Source organism: Camelus ferus, chromosome 3 (assembly GCF_009834535.1).
Source record: "Camelus ferus isolate YT-003-E chromosome 3, BCGSAC_Cfer_1.0, whole genome shotgun sequence".
Lineage (NCBI taxonomy): Eukaryota > Metazoa > Chordata > Mammalia > Artiodactyla > Camelidae > Camelus > Camelus ferus.
The window spans coordinates 86,863,291-86,889,087 of record NC_045698.1 but is presented as its reverse complement, the minus strand read 5'-3'; the positions used below and the strand labels follow the sequence as shown (position 1 = coordinate 86,889,087).

Below are 25,797 nucleotides of genomic sequence, written 5' to 3'. Positions count from 1 at the left end.
AAGGAAAAAGTGAGAATTATAGTACTCAAAAAGAAGCAGAATCAGAGAAGAAAGCCAGAAAGATGTAACAGACATATGGCCTGAAGTCTCAAATGGCAATCTCCAAAACTCTGTTTCCTGAGAGTTGTTTTTGGGGGGTTTTGGTTTTGTTTTCTTAAAGCAGGGAGCTTCCATGATGTCTTTCCAAATTATAATACTCAAAAAAACCTGTATGTGCTTAATCTAGTTTTTGTTATGTTTCTGTGGCACATTCAAAACTTCTTGACTAATATGTAAAAAAATTCAACCTCTAGGTTGATAAAATTATCTGACACAAAACAGAGTGAGAAAATAACAGGTAGACAATTTTAATTCCTCTCACACTTGTATTGCTCAGTTCTGTTGATTCTCTTCAGCAGGTCCTTGATCTTTGCACACAGCTATGCAGTGGTTCGTAGAATTTTGATTTCCTTTGCATTTCCTATTGGTAAACATTCACTTTGAGAAATGCATCTATATCAGTTCCCTTCTAATTTTTTTTTTTTTTTTTTTTTTGAAAATGCTGGCTCTCTGCCACATTCATGTCACTGTGCCTGTGCAGGTCTACATTAGTCTGTAGTCCGTGCACTCTGGCCTGAGTTCCCTAACGTATGTCCTTTGTTCATGGAGGAATATGGGAGGCCTTTCAAATCCTGCTGGGCTGGAAGAATTCCTTCTTAGGTGGCTCCACTTTGAAAACAGAGAGTCCTTCATTGAAAACAGAAGATCTGCATAACGCTATTACTAACTTTGCAATCAGTAGGATATTTTTGATGAGTGAGGCTAGGTTATAAAAAGCCATGGTTGTGTTTGTATTTCTCTTTCCACACTCACTCTGGGGGAAGCTAGCAGCCATGACATGAGACTACTCAAGAAGCCCTACGAAGAAGGCATATGGCCTTCTCCCAACAATCAGTGAGAAACTGGGAGGCCTGCTGTCAGTAGTTATGCTAGTGAATCTTCCAGCCCCAGTCCAACCTTAGAAGTCACTGTAAACCCAGTGGGCATCTTAGTTGCAACACCGTTAGGTATCTCAAGCCAGAACCACCCAGAGAAGCCACCTCGATTTTCTGATCAACAGACACTGTGATATTATGCATCTTTATTAATAAGTCACTAATTTAGGGGGTAATTCGTTATGTAGCAATAGATAACTGATACGATTTCCGGAGGACCAGGGCCAGTAATGTTGAAATATTGTGAATAAAACAGAGAATGGTGAAAGATTAATTTGAGGAGAGGTTTGTGGGCAGATTATTACACAGGGAACTACAGACTATGACAAGGAATTAAATTGTATTACAAATTCAATTGAAGGTCATCAAAAAGTTTTAAGTATAGGATTAACATACTGAGGAGAAAGAGAAATAAAGCAAATTTAACTGTTCATTCATTCATTTAGCAAATATTTGTTGAATGCATATTTAAAGCAGATTTTGAGCTAGGTACTTGTGACAGAATGATGAACAAGATACATACAATACCTCCTTTATAGAATTTGCATTTCAGTGTGATGCAGGAAAAAACAGATATGGGGCATGCGGTGGGCCATGTCCCAAGATTCCATTGAGCCCCCAGGACGTGCCCCGCCAAGTGTGGGTCCTTGGCTGTACGCAGGAAAGAATTCAAGAGCGAGTCACAGTTGAGTAAAGGTAGATTTATTTAGAAAGACACACTGAAAGGCAAGAGAAAGGCCATGAGGTGTGGGGGTTGCGTGCTCAGATTAGAGTAAAAGTAGGTACACGCTCCACAGACACGTGCCAGCGGTCAAATGGAGAGAGAGAGGCAGTGGCCACTAGGCACCTTGTTGCCAATTTTTATGGGCTCAGTGGCTTCATATGCTAATAAGTCAAGAATCAGTCTAACTAGCCTGGGGAAGGGGCTGGGATTCCCAGGAAGTTGGCCATTTCCGACTCTTTGACCTTTTGTGGCTAGCCTTGGGACTGTCATGGCGCCTGTGGGCATGTTATTCACCTTGCTAATATGTTACAATAGGCATATAATGAAGCTCAAGTTCTACTAGAAGTTAAATCTCCCACTATCTTGAGCCTCAAGGCCTACTGGGGGTTGAATCTTTCACTATTTTGTTGTTAATTGCTGTAGCATTCTTTGGATGGCTGTGCCCAGCCCCCTTCCTGTCTCAAATGTTCACAGCAGTAACTAATAGACAAACTGAAAGTAAAACAAATTTAGATTGTGACAGATTGTGAAGGGTGAGTGGTGGTAGAAGGAATAGCATGATGGGACAGTGTTAGATGAAAGAAACTGCTTTGAGGTCAGTAAAGATGATAAGATTCAAGTCTATCCCTCCATACCTTGAGGAAGAGAAGGCAGTAAGTATGGGAAAGTAGATGATAACTATCTTCAGGCATCTTGAAAGGGTCTGAAGTGGGAAAGAATTTGACAAAATAGAAAAGAAGAAAAGCTAGTGTGGTCAGAGCAATACAAGCAAACAGAGGATAGGGTGAAATATGCTTGGGGAACTAGGCAGCAGTCAGATCATATAAAGCCCCAGGGATCATAGAACGGAGTTTGGATGGTACTCTAAATGCAATGAATAACTGCTGGAAGTTTTTAGACAGGTGAGTATTAAGATCAGATTTATATTTTAAGAATCATTTGATGCTATGTGAAGAAGACTTTTAAAAACATTTTATATAAAATATAAATATTTATAAGAAATATATAAAGTATTCAATTTTATATTTTGAAGGGGGCAGGAGAAAAAGCAGAAAGATTAGTTAGTGGCTTGTGGAGTAAGTCTGGCTAGAGAACATTTGTCCTAGATTAGGCTGGTGGCAGTCTACATAAAGAGAAGTAGATGGATCTGATGGATGCAGGGTGTATTTTGGAAATAGCTGTTGGAATTGCTGCTAGATGAGGATGGGAGGATGGTTTAGTGATTGCAACAGGCTCTCTTTGCCTTTACAACTTGATGGCATGATTTGTTTTCCTGCCTAAGGAATTATATGGCAAGTATTTTAAATGCTTTTAAAACTGAAAGCCAATATAAATTTGTTCTTAATTGCTAAAAACATTTATAATACCTCTTGAAATCATTAACAAAATAAGGAATTACTGGATTAGTAGGTAATGCTAATTCTTTGACCTTGCCTAAGGTATCTAAGAAAAGAAGGAGAAAGTATATATGATAATGTGTAATAATAAATCCTGCAGATAAAAAAATGCCAGCAAGGTCTGATGGAGCAAATATAATGAGAATGATCTTCTGATGTGGACCTCTATTTAGAAATTAGATGCCAAAGTCCTTGTTTGCATGCACTTGTGCATTTATATGTATTTATTTATTATGTATGTAGATACTTTATATGCATTATATGTGCTTGAATTTTTACTGTGATCAGAAAGTCTCATTGCTTTCCTGTCCACTCCTCATACAATTTTAATGTTGTCTTTTATATTATACTTAGTACGTTATTTGCACTTTAGCTCTCCCCTCCCAATTTCTTTTAAGGAAAAAAATCAGTCAGTTTAGGTGGTTTTTATTATATTTCTTAATCCATTATATTGTTTTCTCTAAGAATAATATCTATTTTGTCAAGTGAATTACCTAGAGATTGCTGATAAGTAGCTGAAATATTAGATATTATGCTTCTTTCTAGGCATTTGTTCAAGTTGATTTCCACAACTCTGCCTTGTGCTTGCATTTGAAATATCTCAACCTCTTAGTTGAAGCATGTATATTAAGCCACATTGTAGTTAAGGAAGCATAGAGTCTGCAAAGGTGTGTGCCCCGTTAAAAGACAGTTGCCTTGTGGTAATACTTTTCTTTTTCTCCCAGGGCTGTTCTTTACAAAGTTTGTAAGGCAGGACACGAAAGGAAAATCTCTGCTTGGAAATCTGGAAGCAACATGAAACTTGTGGTGTGAAATCACAGCCACTCTATTCTTATTTCCAATAGAAATCAGTTCTATGTGTTTTTTTACCCCTCCAGTGATACTAATTTTATTGATTACTTGATTCCATTCTTCTCTGACATTTTATTCTTGTTCATCCATCTACTTCCTTTTACTGTCCATAACTCACAAACTGTATCTCTTCGTGGACTCAGCTCCCATCTCCACTCTATGCTAATCTAATTTTACTCTTTTCTTATCTGTTATTCCTGATTTTCATAACTACAATCCAAGATGTGTGTATATGTAGTCATATGTGTACATGTGCAAAGCTGTACAGGTGGAAGAATTATTATGTATCAGTGAGGCTGTAAATAAATTGATTTCTCACACTTTCTTCTTTCCCCCTCCCTAAGCGTTGTATTCCTCATAGTCTTTTTTAACCTCTCCTAGAATGCAACCACACACTCAGCCTTAATACTCTTGATTGTGAATAGCAGATTTTTAAGGATGAGAGCTCTACAGTCAGAAACAGGGAGCTTTCCAGCCCTGGGGACTTTCATTACCACCTGGGAATAGCACCAGTTACCAGAGATGGATGAGAGGAGCAGGATTTCTAGCAGCTCTCAGAGAAAATTGCTGAAGTACACAATCATGCTGGGGGCTAGAACATGTTCTCTGTGGATAAGAGCTATTCGTTTGGGGTAGCTCTTTTTTCTTTTCTTTTCTTTTCTTTTCTTTTCTTTTCTTTTCTTTTCTTTTCTTTTCTTTTCTTCCTTATGATAGATGCACATTCAGGAGAATGTGATATGTATGTATCACATATATTTATATTTGTTTACATATAAATTTGAAGAAAAATAATACACTTACTGACTATGTAACCACAATCCAGTTTGAGAAATAGAATACAGTCTGCTTCCTAAAAAATCCCTTTGTATCCTATCTCAGCACATCCAGCCTTCTCCTCTAGGGTAACCAATAGCCTAAATTTTGTATTTATAATCTCCTTACTTTTCTGTAAAGTTTTATCATCTATAAATTGGCAAAGGCTCCAAAGGAAAAAGCAGTGCAAAATGTCATTTTCACCTTAATGAGCTTTCCTCCTCTTCAGGATATTTACCCTTCACATCTTTTTTGCTTGGTTGGTTTTTACGTAGCTCTTTCAGTCATTTTTGTTAGGACAGTTGGCTTTACAGGAGCTAGTCCATCAACTCTATAGGCAGAATTACTTCTATATTTAACTAATAATATGAAAAGTGCAGTGTGACATGCAGAAACCTGAACCCAGGCTGGGAGGCTTCTTATATGACAGAACACAGTAGACGTTTCAAGGCTCACCAGGGAGGGAGGAGAAGGGGCATTTTAGGCAGATGGCATCAGGCAAAGCAGTGAGGGTGTGGAATGACTTGATGTCACTGGGGAAAGGCTTGATGTCACTGGGGAAGAGTCTCCCTTTTCTGCATCCCTCTTTCTTTTGAGTGCTGAGGCCAGTTCCAAGTTGTCCTGAAAGCTTGAGTAACAGCCCTTTCTTTAAGAGATGAAGAATCAAATTTGTGTTAAAGGAGGCCAAGATAAATAGTATGTCAGTATAAACAGTATGTCACTTCCAGGCTCTCTTTTAAAAACTCCTCCTGTGCTATCTTTCCCAGGCAAACTTTCAGTGTTGTATGGCATGCTTCTGGAATAGTTGTTGTAGCCACGTGCCTGGCCTCGCTCTACCAGGATGATCTGCTCTGTACCAGCTCTCTTGCCTCAAGGAGTTCATCATCTAGTTAGGGAGCCAAGATCTAAATACATGACAAGTCAGTTCAATTTAACAATGACTCGTGAACACCTGCTATGTCTGGGATGGCACTAACTCCCGTGCTACAAGATGGACAGGATGTGTACATGTATGTCAGGAAATGTGTACAATGTGTAATGTGTTCTTATCTGGAGATAAGAACAAAAAACTGGAAACAGGAAAAATTTCTGTCAGTGGGAAATAAATAAACTAGGATATAAACATTCAACAGAATCTTACAAACAAGACAAAATTAATTTATTCTCTTTGAATATGTCTACATGGATGCGTGGCAGAGATATGATGCTGACTAAGAAAAAAAAGTTGTTACCTTTTACATAAAACTTGATTGCACACATATATACAAACTTTTGTACTGCTAATAATGATAGCTAATATTTCTACAGAGCTTAACATGGGCCCTTAAAGACACTTATATGCATTTTATTCTCACAGTCACCATGTGAGTTAGACTCTGTTGTTAACCCTATTTTTTCAAATTGAGAAGTTTCATAATTTGCCCAAAGTCACATGGTCCAAAGTGGCCGAGCTGACTCTAGAGTCCTCTCTCCTGTGCCATGCTGCACTGCCTCAGGAAAGCCTGACACTCTTGATGGGCGCGGTATTCACCAGCTTCTTGATAATGCTTACCTCTTAGAGGGCAGAAGGAGAGTGGAATAAATGATAGGATTTTTATTCTGGGAATAGCATATTATTTGTGAAAAATAAGACCTATAGCAAACTTCACATGATATTAAAATTTGCTTTATCTCTTGTCTCATATTAATTTTTCCTACTTTTCTGTTTATTTAAAAACCGCAATAAATTATTTTTTTTAAATAAATAAGAAAGGGACTTCATGTCTGGTAAGAGAGATAACCATGAAAATAAAACCTATTTCGGTGCAATGTTATTGCTATAATTAGCAAAACAATTAAAGCACTTGAATGTTTACAAAACATTATTACCTCATATGTATACAGCCTTGGGTGGTGGGTATGACCGATGTTTAAAATTTTTACATATAAGCAAACTGAAGCTGAGAGAGGTTAAGTAACTCACTAAGTCTGTGCAATGATTGGTCATTGATAAGCCGTTTTTGTTGTCTTATCAAGTGATGATAACAAGAGCTCTCCTCTCATTAAGAATAGTCCAGAAACACACCAGACATTAGAAAGTGCCTCGGGGGAGAGCATTCCAGTGAACAAGACACTAACTCCCCCATCCATTTTTATACCAAAATGAATGCTTCCTTTTCTCTTCTTTATCAAAAATCGTGAATTAAAGCCTGAGGATCAGCTCTGAGACCTTTCCTTTCCCTGCTCTCTGCCAGGACTACCACCGCAACAGAATGAGAAGGGGTTTGGATGAGGCACCCTCGTCTTCCTGCTGTCTTATAGACCTGTGCTGTTCACATGTGGCTACTGAGCACTTAAAATGGGGCTGGTGTGACTGAGGAATTGAATATAAAATTCTACCTAATTTAAATGTAAAAACTGAAGCAGTATAAAGTGTATTTTTCACAAAATGCAACTTTATTATTTTAAGACATTTCACTTTAACATGTGCTTCATGTAAGATAGCCTTATTCCCTTATAGTGCCCATGTCAGACTTGTTTCTAGTTTTACAGAAAAACTTATCACCCTTTGAGTCAGATTTTGTCAGATCTAGTCAATGTGGATTGATTCAGTTTGAATGACTTTTTTTATGCCCAGATGTATCATTATCATGTGTTTGAATATTTTATGTAAACAGTACAAGTTACAGTGATACCTACAATGCACAATTTATTTAATTCAACATTAATATGAAACTTTAATGTACCTACTTTATTTCAATTTTGTAAATTTTCCTTCCCAGTAATGTGCTTCATATAGAATTGTTAGCACCTGATTACATTTCATATCTTGAATACTTAATTTTTTCAGAATACTGGTACCCCCCCCCCAATAATTTTGCTTTGAAAACTTAATAAAAAAGCATTTAGGGTCTTATTAAAGTTAGAAAGTAAAAAAAGACTCAATCCCCTGACCTGGCTTAACAGTCTTTCCCCTGTTCCTTGAAAAGCTATAGAAGATAAGTGTGGGTTACATGGACATAATAGGGCCAGAAATTCTCCACTTAGACTCCTAGGAAGGGTAGGAGACCAAGTAGCTTTGCATATCACAGAAATGCAAGCTGGAAGTTTGGAGGTGACTCTGCCTGAGTGTGGAAAGGTGGAAATAATCCATGAGCCTGAATCTTGTGGAGAGGACTAAGCTACCTCTTCCCTTCCTAATGAAGCAGGGAAATGGGCCCTGCTCCCCACCTCTTAGCTTAGCCTTAATGGAAATATATATAGCTGTTCACCACTTACCTATCTTCCACCCTTGTACACACTCTAGAGCAGTAGGGAGCTTGGAATTTCTAGAGCTGGAGTTGGGGGGCGGTGCTCTCATATAGGCTTCTGTGAGCCTGTTTATCTCCCACCCAAGTGAAATCAACTCACGCTTAATGGCCCTGATCACAGAGTCTCTAACCACCCTTCTGTCTCAACACCAGAGAGGTTGCAGACAGCTCTGTGTGAGCAGTACCTCTTTGTGAAAGTGTGTATGGTAACTATGGCTATCTATTGGACACTGTGGACCCAGGGTGGGAGTGGTGGTAAAGGAATGCCTCTTCTCTGCTTTTCTTTCCCCAGGTGGGGAAGGCCTAAGGGAAGAAGGAACAGAGGAAAGGTTTTAGCAAAGAGAGGAGGGAAAGGAGAACATGCTATTTACAAGCTTGGACTACATCTTCAAGTAGTATGCAGGTCATTCTCCAGCCATTAGATGGGAACTGAATTCAAACCTAGGGCCATGATAATTGATTTCTGGGTAAGGCCAGCTCTCGCATCCCATGACAGTTTAGTTCTGAAGGGGTTCATGGACAGGAACTTTCTCCTGAAAAGTTAACCAGTGACTAGTGGACATAGAATAGGGTAAGCACTGTTTGGGTGTGTATGTTTTGGAGGTGGAAGGGATATCACTGTGATGTACAGGAGGTTAGAGCCTAGGAATAGGGTAGATACTGCTCAGAGATCTGTTGTGTTAGTCATTGTGGAAAGTAACTTTATGAGATAATGATTTATCTCCACTCGGTGGGTACCTGGGGGATGGGAAGCCTCTCCATAGAATATCTTCATCAGGCCTCCTTGATGACATCATTGCAGACCACAGGATTCTCTTAGCCACCAAAAGTAGAAATGTTCATGATGAAGACATGCAGTGCCTAGAGAAACAATAGGGCAAAGAGCAAGCAAGAGGCTGGGTTTAGCATGAGTGGGAAAGGAAGCAAAAGCATGAAAAGAGGAAAGAATGGACCACGTTGTGGGAAGGAATAGAAATGTTCCCATCATCCGTTATAATCCCTCTTCCCTGTACAGATTCACACAAACCCCAATTCAAGCTCCATCTCCTTCAGTCTGATCAGGGGACTGTAGAACACATTGGTGTCATCTTGGCAAAAGTGTTCATGGACTTTTCCTATAGCACATATCTGCATGGATATCAAGCATGGCCTTGCCCACCCTGGTTCAGCAGACCTTAATGACTTCTGTCAGTCATGCTTAATTATGATGTGGAGATTTTATCTCTGATACAAACAGTTTAACTATCAGAATGGGGTACCATATTGTGATCTTCATTGATTTGGCAGAGCCTTGGAGATGTCCTCCAGGTACATCCATCACATATGCCCCACAGGTGAATCCTGTACCCTGTGCCAAAGATTAAACCCACTGAAGCCTGACTAGCCAAGGTTACCAAATGAGTCCTCATCTTCAGTGGTGCCATGGCATCTGGATCACAGCAATTGAAATAGTTGAAGGACCAACTGAAACAGCTACATACAAAGAATAGTTTGATGAGGCTGACAGAAGGAGACAAAAGGGGTGGAGGGATCCCTAGGAAAGCTGTAGTGAAAGGAGACACTAAAGCCATGTGATAACCTCCACTGGACTGGGCTCTAGGCCAAAAGGGATGGAGAGATAAGGGGTAGTAAACTTCACTCTGGCTCCATTCCACTCTCTCCATCCTGCCCTAGATCTCATAACACAGACCTAGAAGTGCAAACTTTAGTTCCTAAAGAGAGAAAGTATAGTCTATAGCCATGGAAGATGTTTTTTTCTGCTATTAATAACATACTTAATAAAACTGTACATCCATCATTTTATTTGGTTCTCTCAACTTAACTTGCAGAGAAGCTGAGTTACCCCATAAGTGGAAAATACAAAACTCAAGAACTCAGGGGATGTGCTTTTCCAGGAGCCCATGGACCAAGGCTGTCTCACTGAGGTAGAGGTGCCGGCTTAAGAGATCTGGGTGACTGGTCAACAAGTCATATCTGGCTTCTAGTTTTTCTCTTATCTTGAGAGACACATAGGACAAGGTAATCCGATAGGATGTGCACACATAGGAGGCTAGAAAATGACATGTCCAAAATGAAGTGGGGGCACATTTCAGGTAGGATTACCCACTCCTACTCTGCCTCTTTCATTGTTTCCCCTTCCGTGATTCATGACCACAGGAGCCAACAGGAGAGCCTCCCAAAGCTGGAGAGTTCTTTCTCTCAAATCTAGAAAATTTCATCAGGTGTTTTATGTAACACCAGTGTTGCACAACTCCAGAGGGCATCATTTGCTCACACTTTACAAAATTGTGCCCCAGGAGGTAACATAAAATAAGACAGGAATAAGGATTCCTGGAATCAAGTAATCTGAAGTCCTAAACACCTAATATTAAGACAAGATGCATGAATGGTCTGGCACTTTGGAGATGGAGTAGGCACAAAGTCCTACCAGCCCAGCTGCTGAGACCACACATTTCTGTCTTAAGCCAGGTCCTGTCTAAGGAGATTCCTAGGGGTTGCCTCAATGCTAAGAGTTTCCACTGAGAACCAAAATAAGCTTTTCAAGGCTTAGAAGAGAGGCCTAAGAGACTTTGAATCTATTTGGGTGCCCAATGGGATAACCACTGGCAACATGTGGCAATTAAACATTTAAATTAATTATAATAAAATTAAATTAAAAATTCAGATCCTGTCACTATGCACATTTCAATTGCCCAATCGCCACATGTACTTAATGACTATAATATTAGGTAGTGCAAATGTAGAGGGTTTTCTTTCTCACAGAAAATTCTGTGGGACAGAGAACTTAACAGTAGTTCTGGAATCCAGTATCTAAATTAGCCTCTTCTTTTCCTATGGTCATCAGGACAGCTTTGGGTTTCATCAGGAAGGCCAAGTGAGTCAGTGGGGAGGAGCTAGTCCTGGCAGATACCTGCCTTCAGGACAAGGCTGAAACTGCCAGCCTTGAGCTGTCAGTGCCTGAGACATTAGTACAGGAGAGGGGGTGTTTCTGAAGATGGGCTCTACTAGCAGCATTCGTGAGGAGGTGGTGACACATCTCCTAAGTTACAGGGTCCTCTGTAGAAATAGCTTCTCTGTCATGTCTTCTACCTTGGATGTCACTGGAGAAATGTCCAGTTGGGTGAACAGAATCTTTTGATTATCTAGTGAGCACAAAAATGAGCTTATCTGAGGGCAGAATTGTGTTGATTGTCAAAATGCCTTTCTCATCCACAAAGGATATACTAGGGAAGATACCTATCACCTGTTCTGCATGTCAAGAAGAGAACATAGCCACATGAACTGTATATGCAGTCCATCAATTAAAAGCACTTGACATTTTCTGTAACACATCCCCATGATATGAATCATCCACTGTCCAGTAAATGGGTTATGCTGAACATTTGCATTCATTAGCTGAGCTGTCATAAAGACAGAGTGTTAGGATTGTTACTTCTAGTCCTCATTCTGAGCATTAGGCACTTGGGAAACAGACAGACTTTGCTCGTGTAGCCCATAGCAGGTGTCAGCATATGAGCTGCCATCAGCATCTCTCTTCTCTCTTACTGTGCTTTTCAATGAGTGCTAAAGAATTGCTTTAGGAGCTGGAGGAAGCTGTCAGATCCCCTGTGAGATTAAATGAACAAGCTTAACAGAACAGAAAGGCAAAAGGAGATCTGCTCGTGCAGGGGCACGCTGGCTTTGGCTCGCAGCTGTCAGGAAAAGGGAGCTCCAGTGCCAGCAGTAAAAATGGGCTCCTCCTGGAGTCACTTCATGCTATGATTTTCTTAGAAAAGTACAGTTTTCTTGGGCATGCCCATTTAAACACTTTGGAGAGAATATTTTACCAGAAAGAATTTGTTTTGTCTTCAAAATGTTTCTGATAATATGCAAACCCTCCGAAACAAATAAGTGCTTTCCTGGAACTCTTCACTTCTCACAGCTACTCCAGTTACTATTGGGGCCAAACTATAGATGTATATATCTCCATTGGGATGTGCTTGCCTCCCATGCACTCTGCAGACCAACGACACTACCATCCAAACCACCCCAAAGTCCCAAAATACACTTTCCTGCTCAGGTTTAGCGGAGGGTCTGAAAGATGATGAACAAGTATGACTTTCTTCTGAATAATCAGATTCTCTTTGGTGACACAGCACACCAAGTTAGGCATCTCATTCTCATTCTCTTTTGCTAGTCCCTCCTCATCTGCTCTCTCAATGTCTAAGTGCTCCAGAAACTAGTTATTGAGCTTCTCCAGGTGACCTCATCTAGCCCCCTAATATTGTCTCACATGTATGCTGCTGAGTTCCAAAATCAAATCTCCATTTCCTTAAGACATCCAAAATTTGCCTCCACACGTCCCTCTCATAAATGTGGTACACACAAAGCGTTCTCCATCTTAGTTAGTAGCAACGTGCTCCTTGCAGTTGCTCAAACCAAAAGTGTTAGAGTAACATTTGAATCACTTGGTGAGGTGCTAGTGAATGCTCCACAATCAACTCTCCAGGGGAAAAAAAAAATTTGTCAAGTTTGCTCATTTCCATGGTGCAAACGTTCTCACCACGGCTAGAAGCTATCTATGTGACTTCACTGTGGGCAGAGATAAGAAGCAATGGCACGATCAGCTCTTGCAAGCTAGTGTAAGTTGGCTCCAGCACACCACCGGGCTCTCATCTCTTTCCCTCGCATCCCACACTCAATGCAGAAGTAAACCCAACTGGCTTTACCTGTAAACCACATCAGACTCCCCAAGTCTTTCTCAGCCCTTGCACTGTACCATTTCATGTTCTACTCACCAGCATCTCTCACCTCAAGTTTTGCAATAGCCTCCGAACTAATCTCCTTTAGCCCATATAGTCTATTCTGAGCCAGAGGGATCTTTACAAAAGTTAAGTCATGTCACTCTTCTGTTCAGAACCTTCTAGTAGCTTCTGTCTTAGCAGGCAATGTAAAAGCCATCAAATAGTACTCCATTACTACTTTCTTTCTCTGTATTTACCTTATCTTCTAATATAATTAACTGTTTCATCATTTACTTGTCTGCTTTCCCATTCTAGAATGTAAGTTCCATGGTACTACATGGAGCATATTTATCCCTTTTGTCTGAAACCCCAACTCCTAGAAGAGGAAACAGATATACACTAAGTATTCAATAAATAATTGTTGAATGAATGAATAAATTAATAAATGAATCTTACCTCTTGACTTTTTTGATCTGGTTGCTGCTCATTTTGCTATCCTCCTGCTTCCTGGGCCTGACCTGCCACTAACCATAATGCATCCTGCCTCACTCCCAACCTGGACCACTGTCCTTACTGCTTTAGACTTCACACTTGATGGGTCAGCCCCTGACACCTCCCTAGTTCTTATCCACTTCCAGCGCTACCTGTTTTGATCTCCCTCATTGCTGGCCACAACCTGGTATGACATACAGAATATTCCTTTTCAGCTGTCTCCCAGCATCTTCAAATTTTTAGAAACCTGCCCAAAGTGAGTAATTAATATAACACATTTGCTCTCCTATCTCTGACACTGTGAGGATCACTGAAAACTAATAATTTAGGTGAATGATCATACTTCTATATTAAGCAAGTACCCATCATCATTGGTGCAAGTACATAAAAGGGGAGTTAGTGGGCAAATAAATAGTCATGATAACTAATATTTATTAGTGCTTACTCTACTCTTTGTTGGGCACTCTGTCTTTATTCTTTTCACATTTTTTCATGTCCACTTTTGTCAACTTAGATCAAGAGTTTGAATTTCTGAAGTAGCCTTTCAATCATAATCCATGTTTTTTCCTTTTTTCTCCTAATACTATTCACACTATAATCTCCCTGACTTTTAAAAGTATTTTAAAACCCTCCTGAGCCCTCTCATCATAATTACTAAAAAGCCAGGCTCTTATCAATGTCCAGTGATAATACTTAACATCAGCAGGTGCTTACTGTTTCCAGTTTTGCTTGAATGATTTGTGTATAATTATCATATTTAATGCCCTCAACAATCCAGTGAGGTAGAAAAAGAGGCATGAAAAGGTTAAATGGTTTTGTTCAGTGTCATGCATTTAATCAGTGGTGAAGCTGGAATTTAAACCCACTCATTTATTCTGCTATCCTGTTCCCCAGATGAGTAAACTGGCCAAAGGTACTTTTACAGCTTCACCTCCTACCATGGCCTCCACATACTAAACTGCACCACAGACATACAGGTGCTTTTTCTCCTCCTGAAACACATGAAACTTAATGCCCTTCGTCAGTGAGGCTTTCCAGAGCCACCCAATCTGAAGTGCGATCCTCTCTCTGTTAGCAGCCGGTTCATTTCCCTCACAAGGGTAGTCATAACTTAAGCATTTACTTGTTTGTTTACATATTCATTCTCTTTGCCCACCACATACATATTTTATTCAAAACAGGCTTCACCTTAAACTTTTCCATTTCTTAAACCTTTGTCAAAACCATCTATGTCATTGAATCTTCACCACAAACCCTGAGAAAGTACTACTCTTTATTGACACACATAGTAACTAACTTGCCCGAGGTCGAAGAACCTGTACGTGGTGAAGCCTGGATTGGAACCCCAACCCTTCTGGTTGCAAAGTGCTAGCAAGCTTACTTCCGCCCTAAGTGCTCAAGATTTGAGGACCCTAAACAAGGAGATTACTGAAGCAGCTGGCAGATGGGTTTAATAATCTCCTCTATAATTACCTGCAAATTTGTAAACCTTGAAGTGAAAAATAAATCCTCCCTCCTCAGGTTTCTTTTTAGAATGATGACTGAATGACCGAATGGAGCCTCATCTTGGGGGCTTGCACTAAGCAAATCACATCGCAAGAAGGCAGCTAATTGCTGAACTTGATTGCAACTGCTAATCACAGTCATCGGGAGAAAGAGTGTTGGGAATTAATTAGGCAAGGACCTTCCGAACAGCAGCAGGAAGCCTCCGAGTGACCTTTATTTACAGTCAGTTAACAGAAGTGTGACTAAAAATGCCAGGGAGCAAATCAGATTATTAATATTGATTGCTTAAAGAAAATGAATAATTTAGAAGCCTAGTCAGAATAAATACCCAGTGACAGAGATGAAAGAGCGCAGCAGACCACATTTCTAACATTCATCTGTCATGCGGCAGCGTCCCCTGCTCAGAAATTGAGAATTCTCACTCTCACAAAGCACAATTAGTTTCATGACCCAGCATGACTGCCAGTAGGAACTGTTCTCATTCAGCCAGCGTAGGGGAAATCCAGGGTGTTGAACTAAAGCTTTTGTCAACACTTTGCGTGGTAAACTAATTACAAGTCCATGGAAGGTTTACTTTCCAATTTTTATCAATAAAACATCAACCAAAAGAAGTTGGATTGCATTTTCTGTACTTACTAAGTAAAGCTCACAGGTGTCAGTTTTTGATGACTGTATGCCTTTTGTGGTGCATATATGACAGAAGTTCTCAACAGGAAAGGCAAAGGTTTCAGATTGCTCATAAGTAGAGATTTTCAGAGGTTATCTCCAACTTCTAATAAAAGGTCCCTTTCATATACTGAGGTCAGTTTTATACCATACTTCCCCAGCAACATGCCTCTGTCCTAATTCCATTTGATGATAAGACAGACATAGAATATTTATATAGCAAGATCTTGAACAGGTACTTCTGAATTACAGGTTTTCTGGAAGCAGTGATTTTTGAGATTTTTATGCCATGTTGAAGTATTTAAGTTATCTTTAAAGTTACACTCTTCTCTACCTGGATATACTAATTAAATTTCCTGGTGGGGGGGTTATTGCTATAATTATGTTTTAGGGCAGTAGACATTAATAGTTTTGCTGAAGTGGAAATATTTCAGAACTACCACAGTGGTAGAGAATCCAGGCATATTCACTTTGGATAGGACTCAGAGAAATTAAGCTCTGTTGCTATCAGATTAATGTAGCAAATTAACTAGCCGTGTTCAAGGCAGCCACAGTTTCTATATGACAGAAAACATAATTTGTAAACCAATCAATAAAGCAAGTCAAATCATTCATTTTCTCTATCCAGTATAGGCATTAGTATTCATTTATGCCTCTACTAATTTATGTCATTCATATCATATATCAGATATAGATAATAGCACTATCTCATACACATATCAGAGAAATAGATACTTAGAATAAATGTTTTCCAGTGAAGAAAATTGCATTTTTCCCCTCACAGTTACTTGAAGTACATTCCCTTAATACTCAGCTATACAATGTCAAAATGTATTGCTGGATAATCTCCCCTGGTGTTCCATTGCCCTAGAGTTGGGAAGGAACCAAATGCAAGCCTCAGTGAAGCTGAGATAATTTCAGGTATGAATTATTGACTTGCATTGGTCTCATTCTGTTGCCTGTTAGATTTTAGCAAATACTGCAGCTCTTGGTCTGCATGATCCTAGGTGAGACCCAAGACCAGCACACTTAATGTTCTTGTGGTCAAAAAAAAAAAGTGGTACTAAAGGTTGGAAGATTGCACCAAGTATGGCTAATATCTTTCAATATGGCTGTTATTGATTTAAGCATTGATAGGGTATTTGTCAAGCATGAATGAATTCTTGCTTCTCCTTTACAAATAGAAGTTGATAGTAATGGTGGTCCTTTTCTAAGGGAACTAGTTGTTTATTTCCTGGTAACAGGAATTATTACTAGCTTTTGACCTTTCCCAGGGAGCAATAGGAATGTCATCCAATTATGTATCTATTTCTTATTATATGGACTTTTTTCATGAGAACTTAAATTAATATAGCCGTCCTTTTGAAAGGAGAAAAGGTCATGTGAAAATCAGATTCCTCAGTCCTCTATGATCAAGGACCTGAATGCCAGCACTGCAGTCTGATCATCTTCTACTGGAAGATTTTCCTTTACTAGGTATTTTATAGGGACATAAAGGTTAGTAGGGAATTTTTCTTTGCCCCACAAATTTGGAAAACATTGTTATTTATAGGCTGTTTTATATACTATTTCTAGTATCTCTTCCTGGATGTTTTAAATTAGCTTGTTGTTTTTTAAAACATGCAAAACTGATGCTCAAAGGAAATGCAACAGCAGCAACAAAATACAGAGAGCTTTAATTAAATGCTGGTGTAAAGCCTCAATCACATGTGATGTTAGAGTAACACAGTTTTTATTGAGGTGTGCTAAATGATTCAGGTAGCTGGCAGGTGGGTTATCACACGTCATTAGACTGTAAGGGATTTTATGGGCTCTCGTTTGCATCTAGATACTAGAACACTGACTGTGGCAACCTTCTTCTCCAAAGCAATTTTCATTTTCAAAAAAAACCAAACCATGCAGAATTATGGCCTCGTCTTTAGATTCCAAAACGCTACCTGGAACGGAACTAGACTGGGTAAAAAGCAGAGCTTACTTTTTCTGATTCTTTTTCTGTTTTGAGGCGACAAAATGAATCAGGTTCTTTGGAAAGGCAGTAATGTGCCAATTGTGCCTCTTTTAATACATGAAAGCTAACATTAAATACATGATGCTGTGGCATTCTTAGATTTCTTTCTTTTGCTACTGGAGGGTGGTGATTTTCACATCAATTTTGTATCATTTGTAATGCAGAGGCATGGCTTTACGTGCAGATGTGCCCTATTTCTTTCCATTATGGGAAGTAAGAAATATGATTGCAGTAATTCCTGGTGTCAGATTATAAAAGCAGCATCTTTAGAATTTGTAAGTGTGCTGTTTTTATTTTATATCTTTGTTTATACACAGATTAAAACAAAGTCCCCTATGGCACAACCAACAGGTAATTGAATAGAATGTTTAAGGCTGCCACAAAGCAATGGAGCAGTGCTTGAATGTCTTGGAAATAGAGTCAACACCTGAGAAATTTTCTCTGTTGTCTTTCCCATGGCTTTGAAGTTTTTGATAATGCTGAAAAGATACAACAAAAATGGTATTATTTAATGAACAAACAAATCTAGCTAGTCACTATACTGCCTGCTATAGGAAAGAAAGATTTTTTTTCAGTATTACTTGAAGGATTTCAGGGGTTAGGGTGGATATTTTCCATATAATTAATTTTATCTTAATTTGCTTAGCTTTCTGGAGATGATCATCATATTGAAATTGCAATATGTTTCTTTGTCTTTTTCATCCCCCTGAAGTCTCAGCATAGTTTAGAACCAGGGAGAAGTGATTCTTTTGTACTTTACATGCAATTCACTGTTTCCTTATTGGGTTCCAAAGGATCCCTGGTCTCCAAGCTCCAGTACACAGCTGCCACTGCATATGTTGCTGCCGAAAACTAAAACTTGCTGAAATAATCATTCCCTATGTTTTTAAGAGGCTGTGTTTAAAGTACTGCTTGACACATCTCATTTCTTTAGGGAACTTGAGCTCATATGGCAAAACAGCAGAGCTAATAAAAATCCAAGATTTTTTTTTTCTGTTTAATATTGGATATTACGAACACTCCTTAGAATCACTGACAATCAGAATTCTTTTGAGCCTGAGGCATTGTATGTACTTTAGTTTCTAGAAGGTATAACACAAATATAAATTAACACCATATAGTGAATATAAAATTTGAATCCTTTTCCATGCACATGATTTAAAAACAAATTTTCTGTACACACACAAAGCTAGTTATATTTAAAACCATTAAAGGCTTTATTAATTTTTTTCTTCTATTATCTTGCTGCAGATTATTTCCAGAACTTTTTAAAATAAGTAGCAAAAATGGAAAATAGTGTTTAAATTGCTTTACTAGCATATAGAATCCATGTCAGTTACCTTAAGTCATCAGGTTATATGAGCTCCTCCATCTAGGTGGAGAGATTTCCAAGACTAGATGTCCGTACACTTCTTCCTGTATTACATATAAATAAGACAGTAAAAAATATAACTCCCACTCAGCAATTTCCAAAGTTAACACAGAAAGAACTATTTGGACACAGCCAGGATCTTCATTCATTTTAAAATTAGGTTGCTGTGGGAGAACATTCTTTCTGAAAATAAAAAGCTTTGTTATCAATATCCCTGAGATGTGAAATTAAAAATATAAGTTAATGGTAGATAGTCTGGGAAGAATTCGATTACAGCCTGAATAGCAAATTAGCATTTAGGGTTTCCTACCTTTTTTTTTCAAAAACATTCTTAACAAATAGGAATACCAAGGGAATTTTTCTCAAAGCCCCAAGCATATTTTGTGGAGTTTTTAGTCCCCCCCCCCCCCCCCATTCTGGACTTCTAGATTGTCAAACAGAAATAGGAAACATTTCTAAATGAAAAATTGTTCTAAGTGTGGTTTTATCCAATAATCATTACCGGATTGAATTTCACAGAATTCTAAAGATTTTTGTTTTTATGTTTGAGAGAGAAAGGGAAAATGAGTTGCATTTGAATATTTCAGTGGTTTTGAAAATAATATTTACGTTTAAATTTAAATGCAAAGTGTAGATAATTTAAGGTAGAATGGAATTCAGTAATTACAGAGTCCGCTTTTAGCTAAGTCTTAATTAGTGTGGAAGAAGATCTTTTGTGGCTTTATAGCATTCAGATGATGTTAGAAGATTCTGAGGCAGGAAAATAGATGTACATTCCTTTGACGTTTTTCTTGGGAAAGTTGGAAGTGCATCCCCCAGGGAGGATACATTTCTCCTTGTCTGCTTCCTAGCCCTTAGAAACACAGGAAGTGACCAGAATAGTTGTATTTGATTATTATTTAACCACTCAATTTCTGAATAATTCAATGATTAATTTTTTTCTTAATCAGAAAGGTTGTAACTGTGGCTAATATAAGATAATTTGTAAAAATCTTGTGATTAGCTACTTAAAGATGAAAAAAGCTGTTTAAGACTTAAACCATTTAGCTCTTTATAAATAAAACTTACACTGATCAGATAGATCTTTGTCCCTAACAATTCACGTGTACCATGTTTACCATGTCACAATCCATTTTATATCCATGCTTGACTCTCAATAAACTCATCTTCCTTTACCAAACCCAATGAAAATTAAAATGATTTCAATTACTATGGTTACAAGGTTTGACTATATGGATCAGTTTTTATAAAATACTTTACTCTTTTGTTCAACTATCTTAATAGGAAGTTCTAGTAAACAGTGTGAAATCCATAAATGAACATGTTTAGAATACCAGATGTGGCAAACTAGCACTATCTGGGATTGAATTTTATATGAACTTAATCATTCTGGATAAAGATTACAGCTCAAAATACCTATACTCTCAAAAAATATATATGGATCTGGAGCATTCATCATTATTTAGAACATCTAAGAAAAATACTTTATATAATAGGTTTAATTACCCCCAGTTGAGGTTGTGACAGAACTGTTTATAAAACTCTTTACAAGTATCTTAACATGAGAGGAAAAAAAATGTTTTAAAAATATAGAGCCAGTTGACTAATTGATTGCTTATGTGGGAGTTTGCATTAGAAATAACAGAGAGTGGGGTATTAGTCCTGCCCATAAAAGAGGGGAAGAGTATGATATGTAGACCCTGAGGAGACACTACTGAGTAGACTTGACTGATCACTTGTGAGAAGCAAGAGACCAGAAGCCAAGAGTGACTTAAGATTTGCCAGCCTTTAGATTTGGCTAGCTGAACAGAAAATGATTGTATGAAAAGAAATAGGGGAAATAGAGGAATTTTTGGATATTATAATCAGTTCTGCTTAGAACTTTTTGAGTTTAGCTGAACCTCCAGGATAGAATATCTAAATGAGAGATGGAAACAATTAATTGCTTTGATGTTGAGGCTGGAGATACAGATGTGGGAGTCATCTATACTCATATCTATCTCTGTATTTACTGATGAAAATAAATGAACACAAAATAAACTAATAGTTACCTGTAAGCCTGCTACCCAGAAAATAACCAGATAATATTAATATAATACAATACAATATAATGTATTTTCCAATCCTTCCATTACACACATTTATATACATGAATGTGCTTTTCATCCACTCACTTGCATGCATAACTATTCTGTTCTGATCACTTGTAAGCAGGCAGCTAAGGTGTTTGAGCATAACATTATTTCAAAGCCCTAGAGTTGATTTCTCACCTCATGACCAAATTGCAGGAATGGTATCTAGGAGGAAAAATAAGACTGGGAGAACACCTTGCAAATTCCAACATATTAAGTGCTAGTAAATATGTTTTTTATTTTGTTGTATTTTTTTTTAGCACGTCTTATTTAAAAGAGGATTTGAGTCAAAAAAAAAAAAACCTATTAAAAATACCTCTGTATTTTAAGTTAATACATCAAATCAAAGTTGCCCCACTGATTCCCTTCCACCTTCCTCAGGCTTACACCTCTTCAGTCTGAGACATGATTTCAGGCAAATTAAAGTAAATGCTGATCAGGATGATCAAATAACTGTTTGGCAAATCAAATGTCTTTTCTTACGTTAAGGAAAAGAGCTTGCTCTAAGCTGGTACACATCACAATTACGGCAGTGCTGCTTGGACCTGTGATAATGGTTTTAGACATAGCCTCAGATTGCTAAATTTCAGAAGCTCCAACCAGAACTGCAATTCTCTGCAGTGTCTTAGTGCAAGCACACAAGATGTGAAAAAAAAATTATTCAGGGAAGAAAATTATATGTAAATAGGAGGTATGAAAAAAATTGCCTTAATCTGTGCTCCAATAACATAGTCTAAAAATACAAAGAACAGTGGGTGTGTGCTTCTCCAGTCTCCAGCGAAAAAAACATCCAGAAGTTCACAGAGCTCAACTGTTTTCCCAAAATGCCTGATTAGGAAAATCAATTAACTTGGCATAATGGGCCCTGTGGAGAAATTGCTTCATTTCTATGGACTGGGGAGAAAAAATGTGAAAAACCTATGTTTTCTATTGCTGTACCCTTCCACAAAGCTATGAAAGCAAAAGAATAAAAAGCAAGATGCCTTATGGTGTATCCGCCTGGTTGAGCCTCAGCTGCCATTGTGATCCCAACCTCTTTCCCATAGAATTCGGGTTTTCATATATAGTTCCTGGGCAGATTTTTTACTCAGGGCTACCACTGTGTCTTAGGTTTCTGGCCTTCCAAGACTAGCTTCTAAATAGGATGTAATCTCTCCAAGTTACCCTTTCTTTGGAGATCTGGAAAATAAATAGACCTTGACCTTTCTTTTTTTCAGTTTCAGTTTTCATACTAATGTGGGCTGATGGGGTAAGGAGCAACAGTGGCCAAAACAAACACAAATTACGGTGTTTCCAGAAATTTTCCAACTTTGTCTTGGTGATAATCCCAGATACTGGGAGACTTTTGCTCCAGAGCATGAAGTTAATCAACTTTTGCTTTCCTTCAGTCCCTGGATCTTCTCTAGATGATAAAGAGTACTTTGTTATTTCAAATACGGTTGATTCGTCAGAAAAGCCTGACAAAATTCAGCGTGAGAATAGTTGTGATCCATAGGACATTTATATAAATCTGATCTTAGGAGGGTGATTTGCATTTCTAGAGCTTACAAGACTGACTCTCATCAGTTAAGTGCTTTCTGTTCTCCAGGTCCAAGGTCATAGTAGGGCATTTTCTCCCCATGAAAGTTCTGAACCATCTAAACAGAAACTACAATCTGGATGTCTGTGATACTGCTTGAATCTCAATCTTTGCTCCACAGATACTGCATGAATAAGCTAATCTCTTTCCTTTATGTCTCATCTATAAAAGAGAGGTCATATTACCTACCTCCTAGGGATGCTGTGAGAAGTCAGTAAGTTAATAAGGTAAAATAGCCCACAACTGTGCCTTTCACATTATATAATTACTGTCATTGCCAGGATTTATTTTGCAATGAAGTTGGGTTTGGCCTATATCAGTTTTTAATGGATGGAATTGTTTCCCCCTCAAAATTTGTATATTGAAGTCCTAACCCTCAGAACCTTAGCATGTGCCTATATTTAGAGATAGGGTCTTTTAAGAGACAATTAAGTTATGAGATCATTAGGTTGGACCTTAGTCCGATATGACTGGTGTGCTTTAAGAAGAGATTAGGACACAGACAGAGAGGAAGACCATGTGAGGACATAGGGAGAAGATGGACATCTCCAAGACGAGGAGAGAGGCCTCAGAAGAAACCAACGCAGCCAGCACTTTAAACTCCAATGTCTAGCTTTTAGAACTGTGAGAAAGTAAATTTCTCTTGTTTAGAACACGAAACAAAATTTAGGTACCTTGTTTGGCAGCCCTAGGAAACTAATACAAATGGACTTAAAAATTGAAATTTTCTGATAAAAGTTCTTCTTTGGAGGCTCTCTTGAAAGTCAAGAGATCTTACAAGGGTGGACCCCCCCTCAGCTACATGGAAACAATACATGGCAGTTGAATGAAAGATACTGTTCTTGTAGAGAGAGGATGGATTATCCAGTTGGCCCCAAGACCATCATTTCCCATTTTCTCACATCCGATCACTGACCCCATTAGTATTTATGGCACCTGATCTAAAGGTCTAGTTCCTTTTGGGTTATTATTAATATTGGTTCTATTTGTTCAGAGTTATCTAGACAGTCCCTGGTGTAGACTTTCTCCTGTCCTGACACCCTGGGAAAACCTTCATAGGGATGACAGTACACCGTTGGCGGGTTTGGGGTTGTTCACAGGTAGTTTCCTCTGTAATTCTGCTGCCTTCTCACCTACCCAGTATAAGCAGTAAAATACACATTTTAAGTTATGTCGTGTGTGTGTGTGTTGTGACCCCATGTTTAAGAATGACTTTCAGTAGGACAGAAGACATTTCAGTTTTAAAACGAATTTGGATATCATGAAGCCATAGCCTTCATTTTCCTGATTTTGGCTGGAAACTCATGCGTTTTCCCACAAGATGTGCATTGCCACATCATTCTGAAAAGCACCGTCATTTCTGAGATACCAATGGAAAGCCCTCTGTGACGTGGCCAACCGGCGAGACTTTGCCGTAACCCCATGCCATGCCAAGCACTCTGTAATGAGGACCATTCCTTCTTGGAGGCATTTCTTTTCATGGGTTGCCACAACCACTAGAAGCACAGTTCATGTCTACTGCTGGCTGGTCAAAGAAATAGTGTCGGTTTTTAAATAACAGTCTACAAGCAATTGTAAGTGAAAGACAAGGAGGGAGAAAGAGATGCATGCCCAGAGTTATTTCAATAGGCAAGTTCCAAAGTCTTCTAAGGTTAACTCTGCCTAATTAATAACAGTACCAAATGGGGCCAAAAGCATGAAGTCTGCAAATGGCTAATAATGAGGGCTAGACAGACATGCCCCACTTTCCATGTATGTTCATAGCTCTGACTGCAAAATGTAATTGAAGTAAATGGGGTTTTCTACTTACTCTTTAATGTCGAAGAGTGTTTGCTATTCTCTTTTCTTACCTCCAAGAACCTCAATTAATTTGCAGCAAATCTTAACACCGGTGGTATCACCGCTAGAACGCTTGAGGGCATTTACAGAAGAAGAGGGAGACACAGTCCTATGCTTATGCTCAGCGCACATTTATCTCTTTGTAGTTGTAGCTGATGAACCCTAACTATTGGGTTGGGGAGGAGAAGAGGGGATTGTTGTTTCTAACTACTCATGCTCATGAAAACTGAGGCTTTCCATTCTTTCTTTTAAAAGCTTAAATTCAAATCATTTCTTAAGTACCCTTTCTGTTAAAAGCTTAAATTCAAATCATTTCTTAAGTACCGTGACCCTTGAATGAAAACAGCCAATAAGATAGGATCTGAAAGAGTAAGACAGATTTTAGGAAGAAGGGATTTTTTTTTTCCTTGGGCTTTGCTTTCCCAGTCTTGAATTAATCACAGCTGTCTTTCACCAGCAAAGGTTATTTTTATCTAGCATGCTTTAAATTAAAAAAAAAAAAAAAAAGCAACCACCACAAAGGGAGCAATCTGATGTTCTTCAAGCTTCCCTAACCTGCCACAGAAAAAGAGGGAAGCATTAGCTCTGTGCAGCTAAGAATCCAGCTTTTAATTATATCTTCCTCGTGTTTACATGAACTTGAGTTTGCATTTCAGAAGCCTTATGGAAGGATTCCTGCGGCTGACCCAAGAGTGGTGGGGAATTTCTCCATCAAGTGAGTATTGATGAGCTGCAAAGTTCAGTGAACAGGAAAATTCTGCTCCTTTTATTGCCAGTGTGACAGGTTACTTTATTACCATGCCTTTCACAGCAATTTAACAGTTACCCTGGTAACGGATTCAGTGAGGTAATGGGATCACAGGCATTAGAGCAGAGGCAGGCTGGCCGCTTGGAGCAGCCATCTGCTGGCTGCCGTTCGGAAGCCTGTCTTCCTGGAGGAGCCCTGACAATCATGGGGCCTGCATGGCAATGAGGCAGGTGAAACCGCAGGCCTGCCCTATTTAGCTGTACTCTGGTGATTTGTCTCTCTAATTCTATTGAAATAATAATCAGGATTTGTTTCTGATTAATTAACTAACCTTTTGGTAAAAAGATTAGATAACGAAATTGCTGCCTATTCAGAGATAATGAGATTTTTATTACTCTGTCAAAAGAAAAAAGTACATTTATGTGTCACCAGCCCCTGTGTCAAAAGGAGGGGGAAGAAAAGATCTTAAGTCTTTGTCAGATGTGTGTCTTCCTCAGCAGAGGAAGGGTGGGCTTCCTTTTGCAGGAACTCCCTAGGCTGATTTGAAGCCTGTAGGAAAAGCTTTTAAAACAGCAAAGTAATAAACACATTTAGGCCAGTAGGCTTTGGGGGAGGGTGCTAATTTGTTTTAAAATGTCTCCTAATGGAAGAGAAATGCTTGGGTGTCTCAGGAACTTGCTT

General features: G+C 38.7%; 1 long non-coding RNA gene across 1 annotated transcript in view; it reads left to right on the top strand.

Moving 5' to 3' along the window:
• Positions 1–25,797, top strand: part of LOC116662688 — a 415,082-nt gene that overhangs the window by 68,946 nt on the left and 320,339 nt on the right. The gene's annotated exons all lie outside the window — the stretch shown is intronic.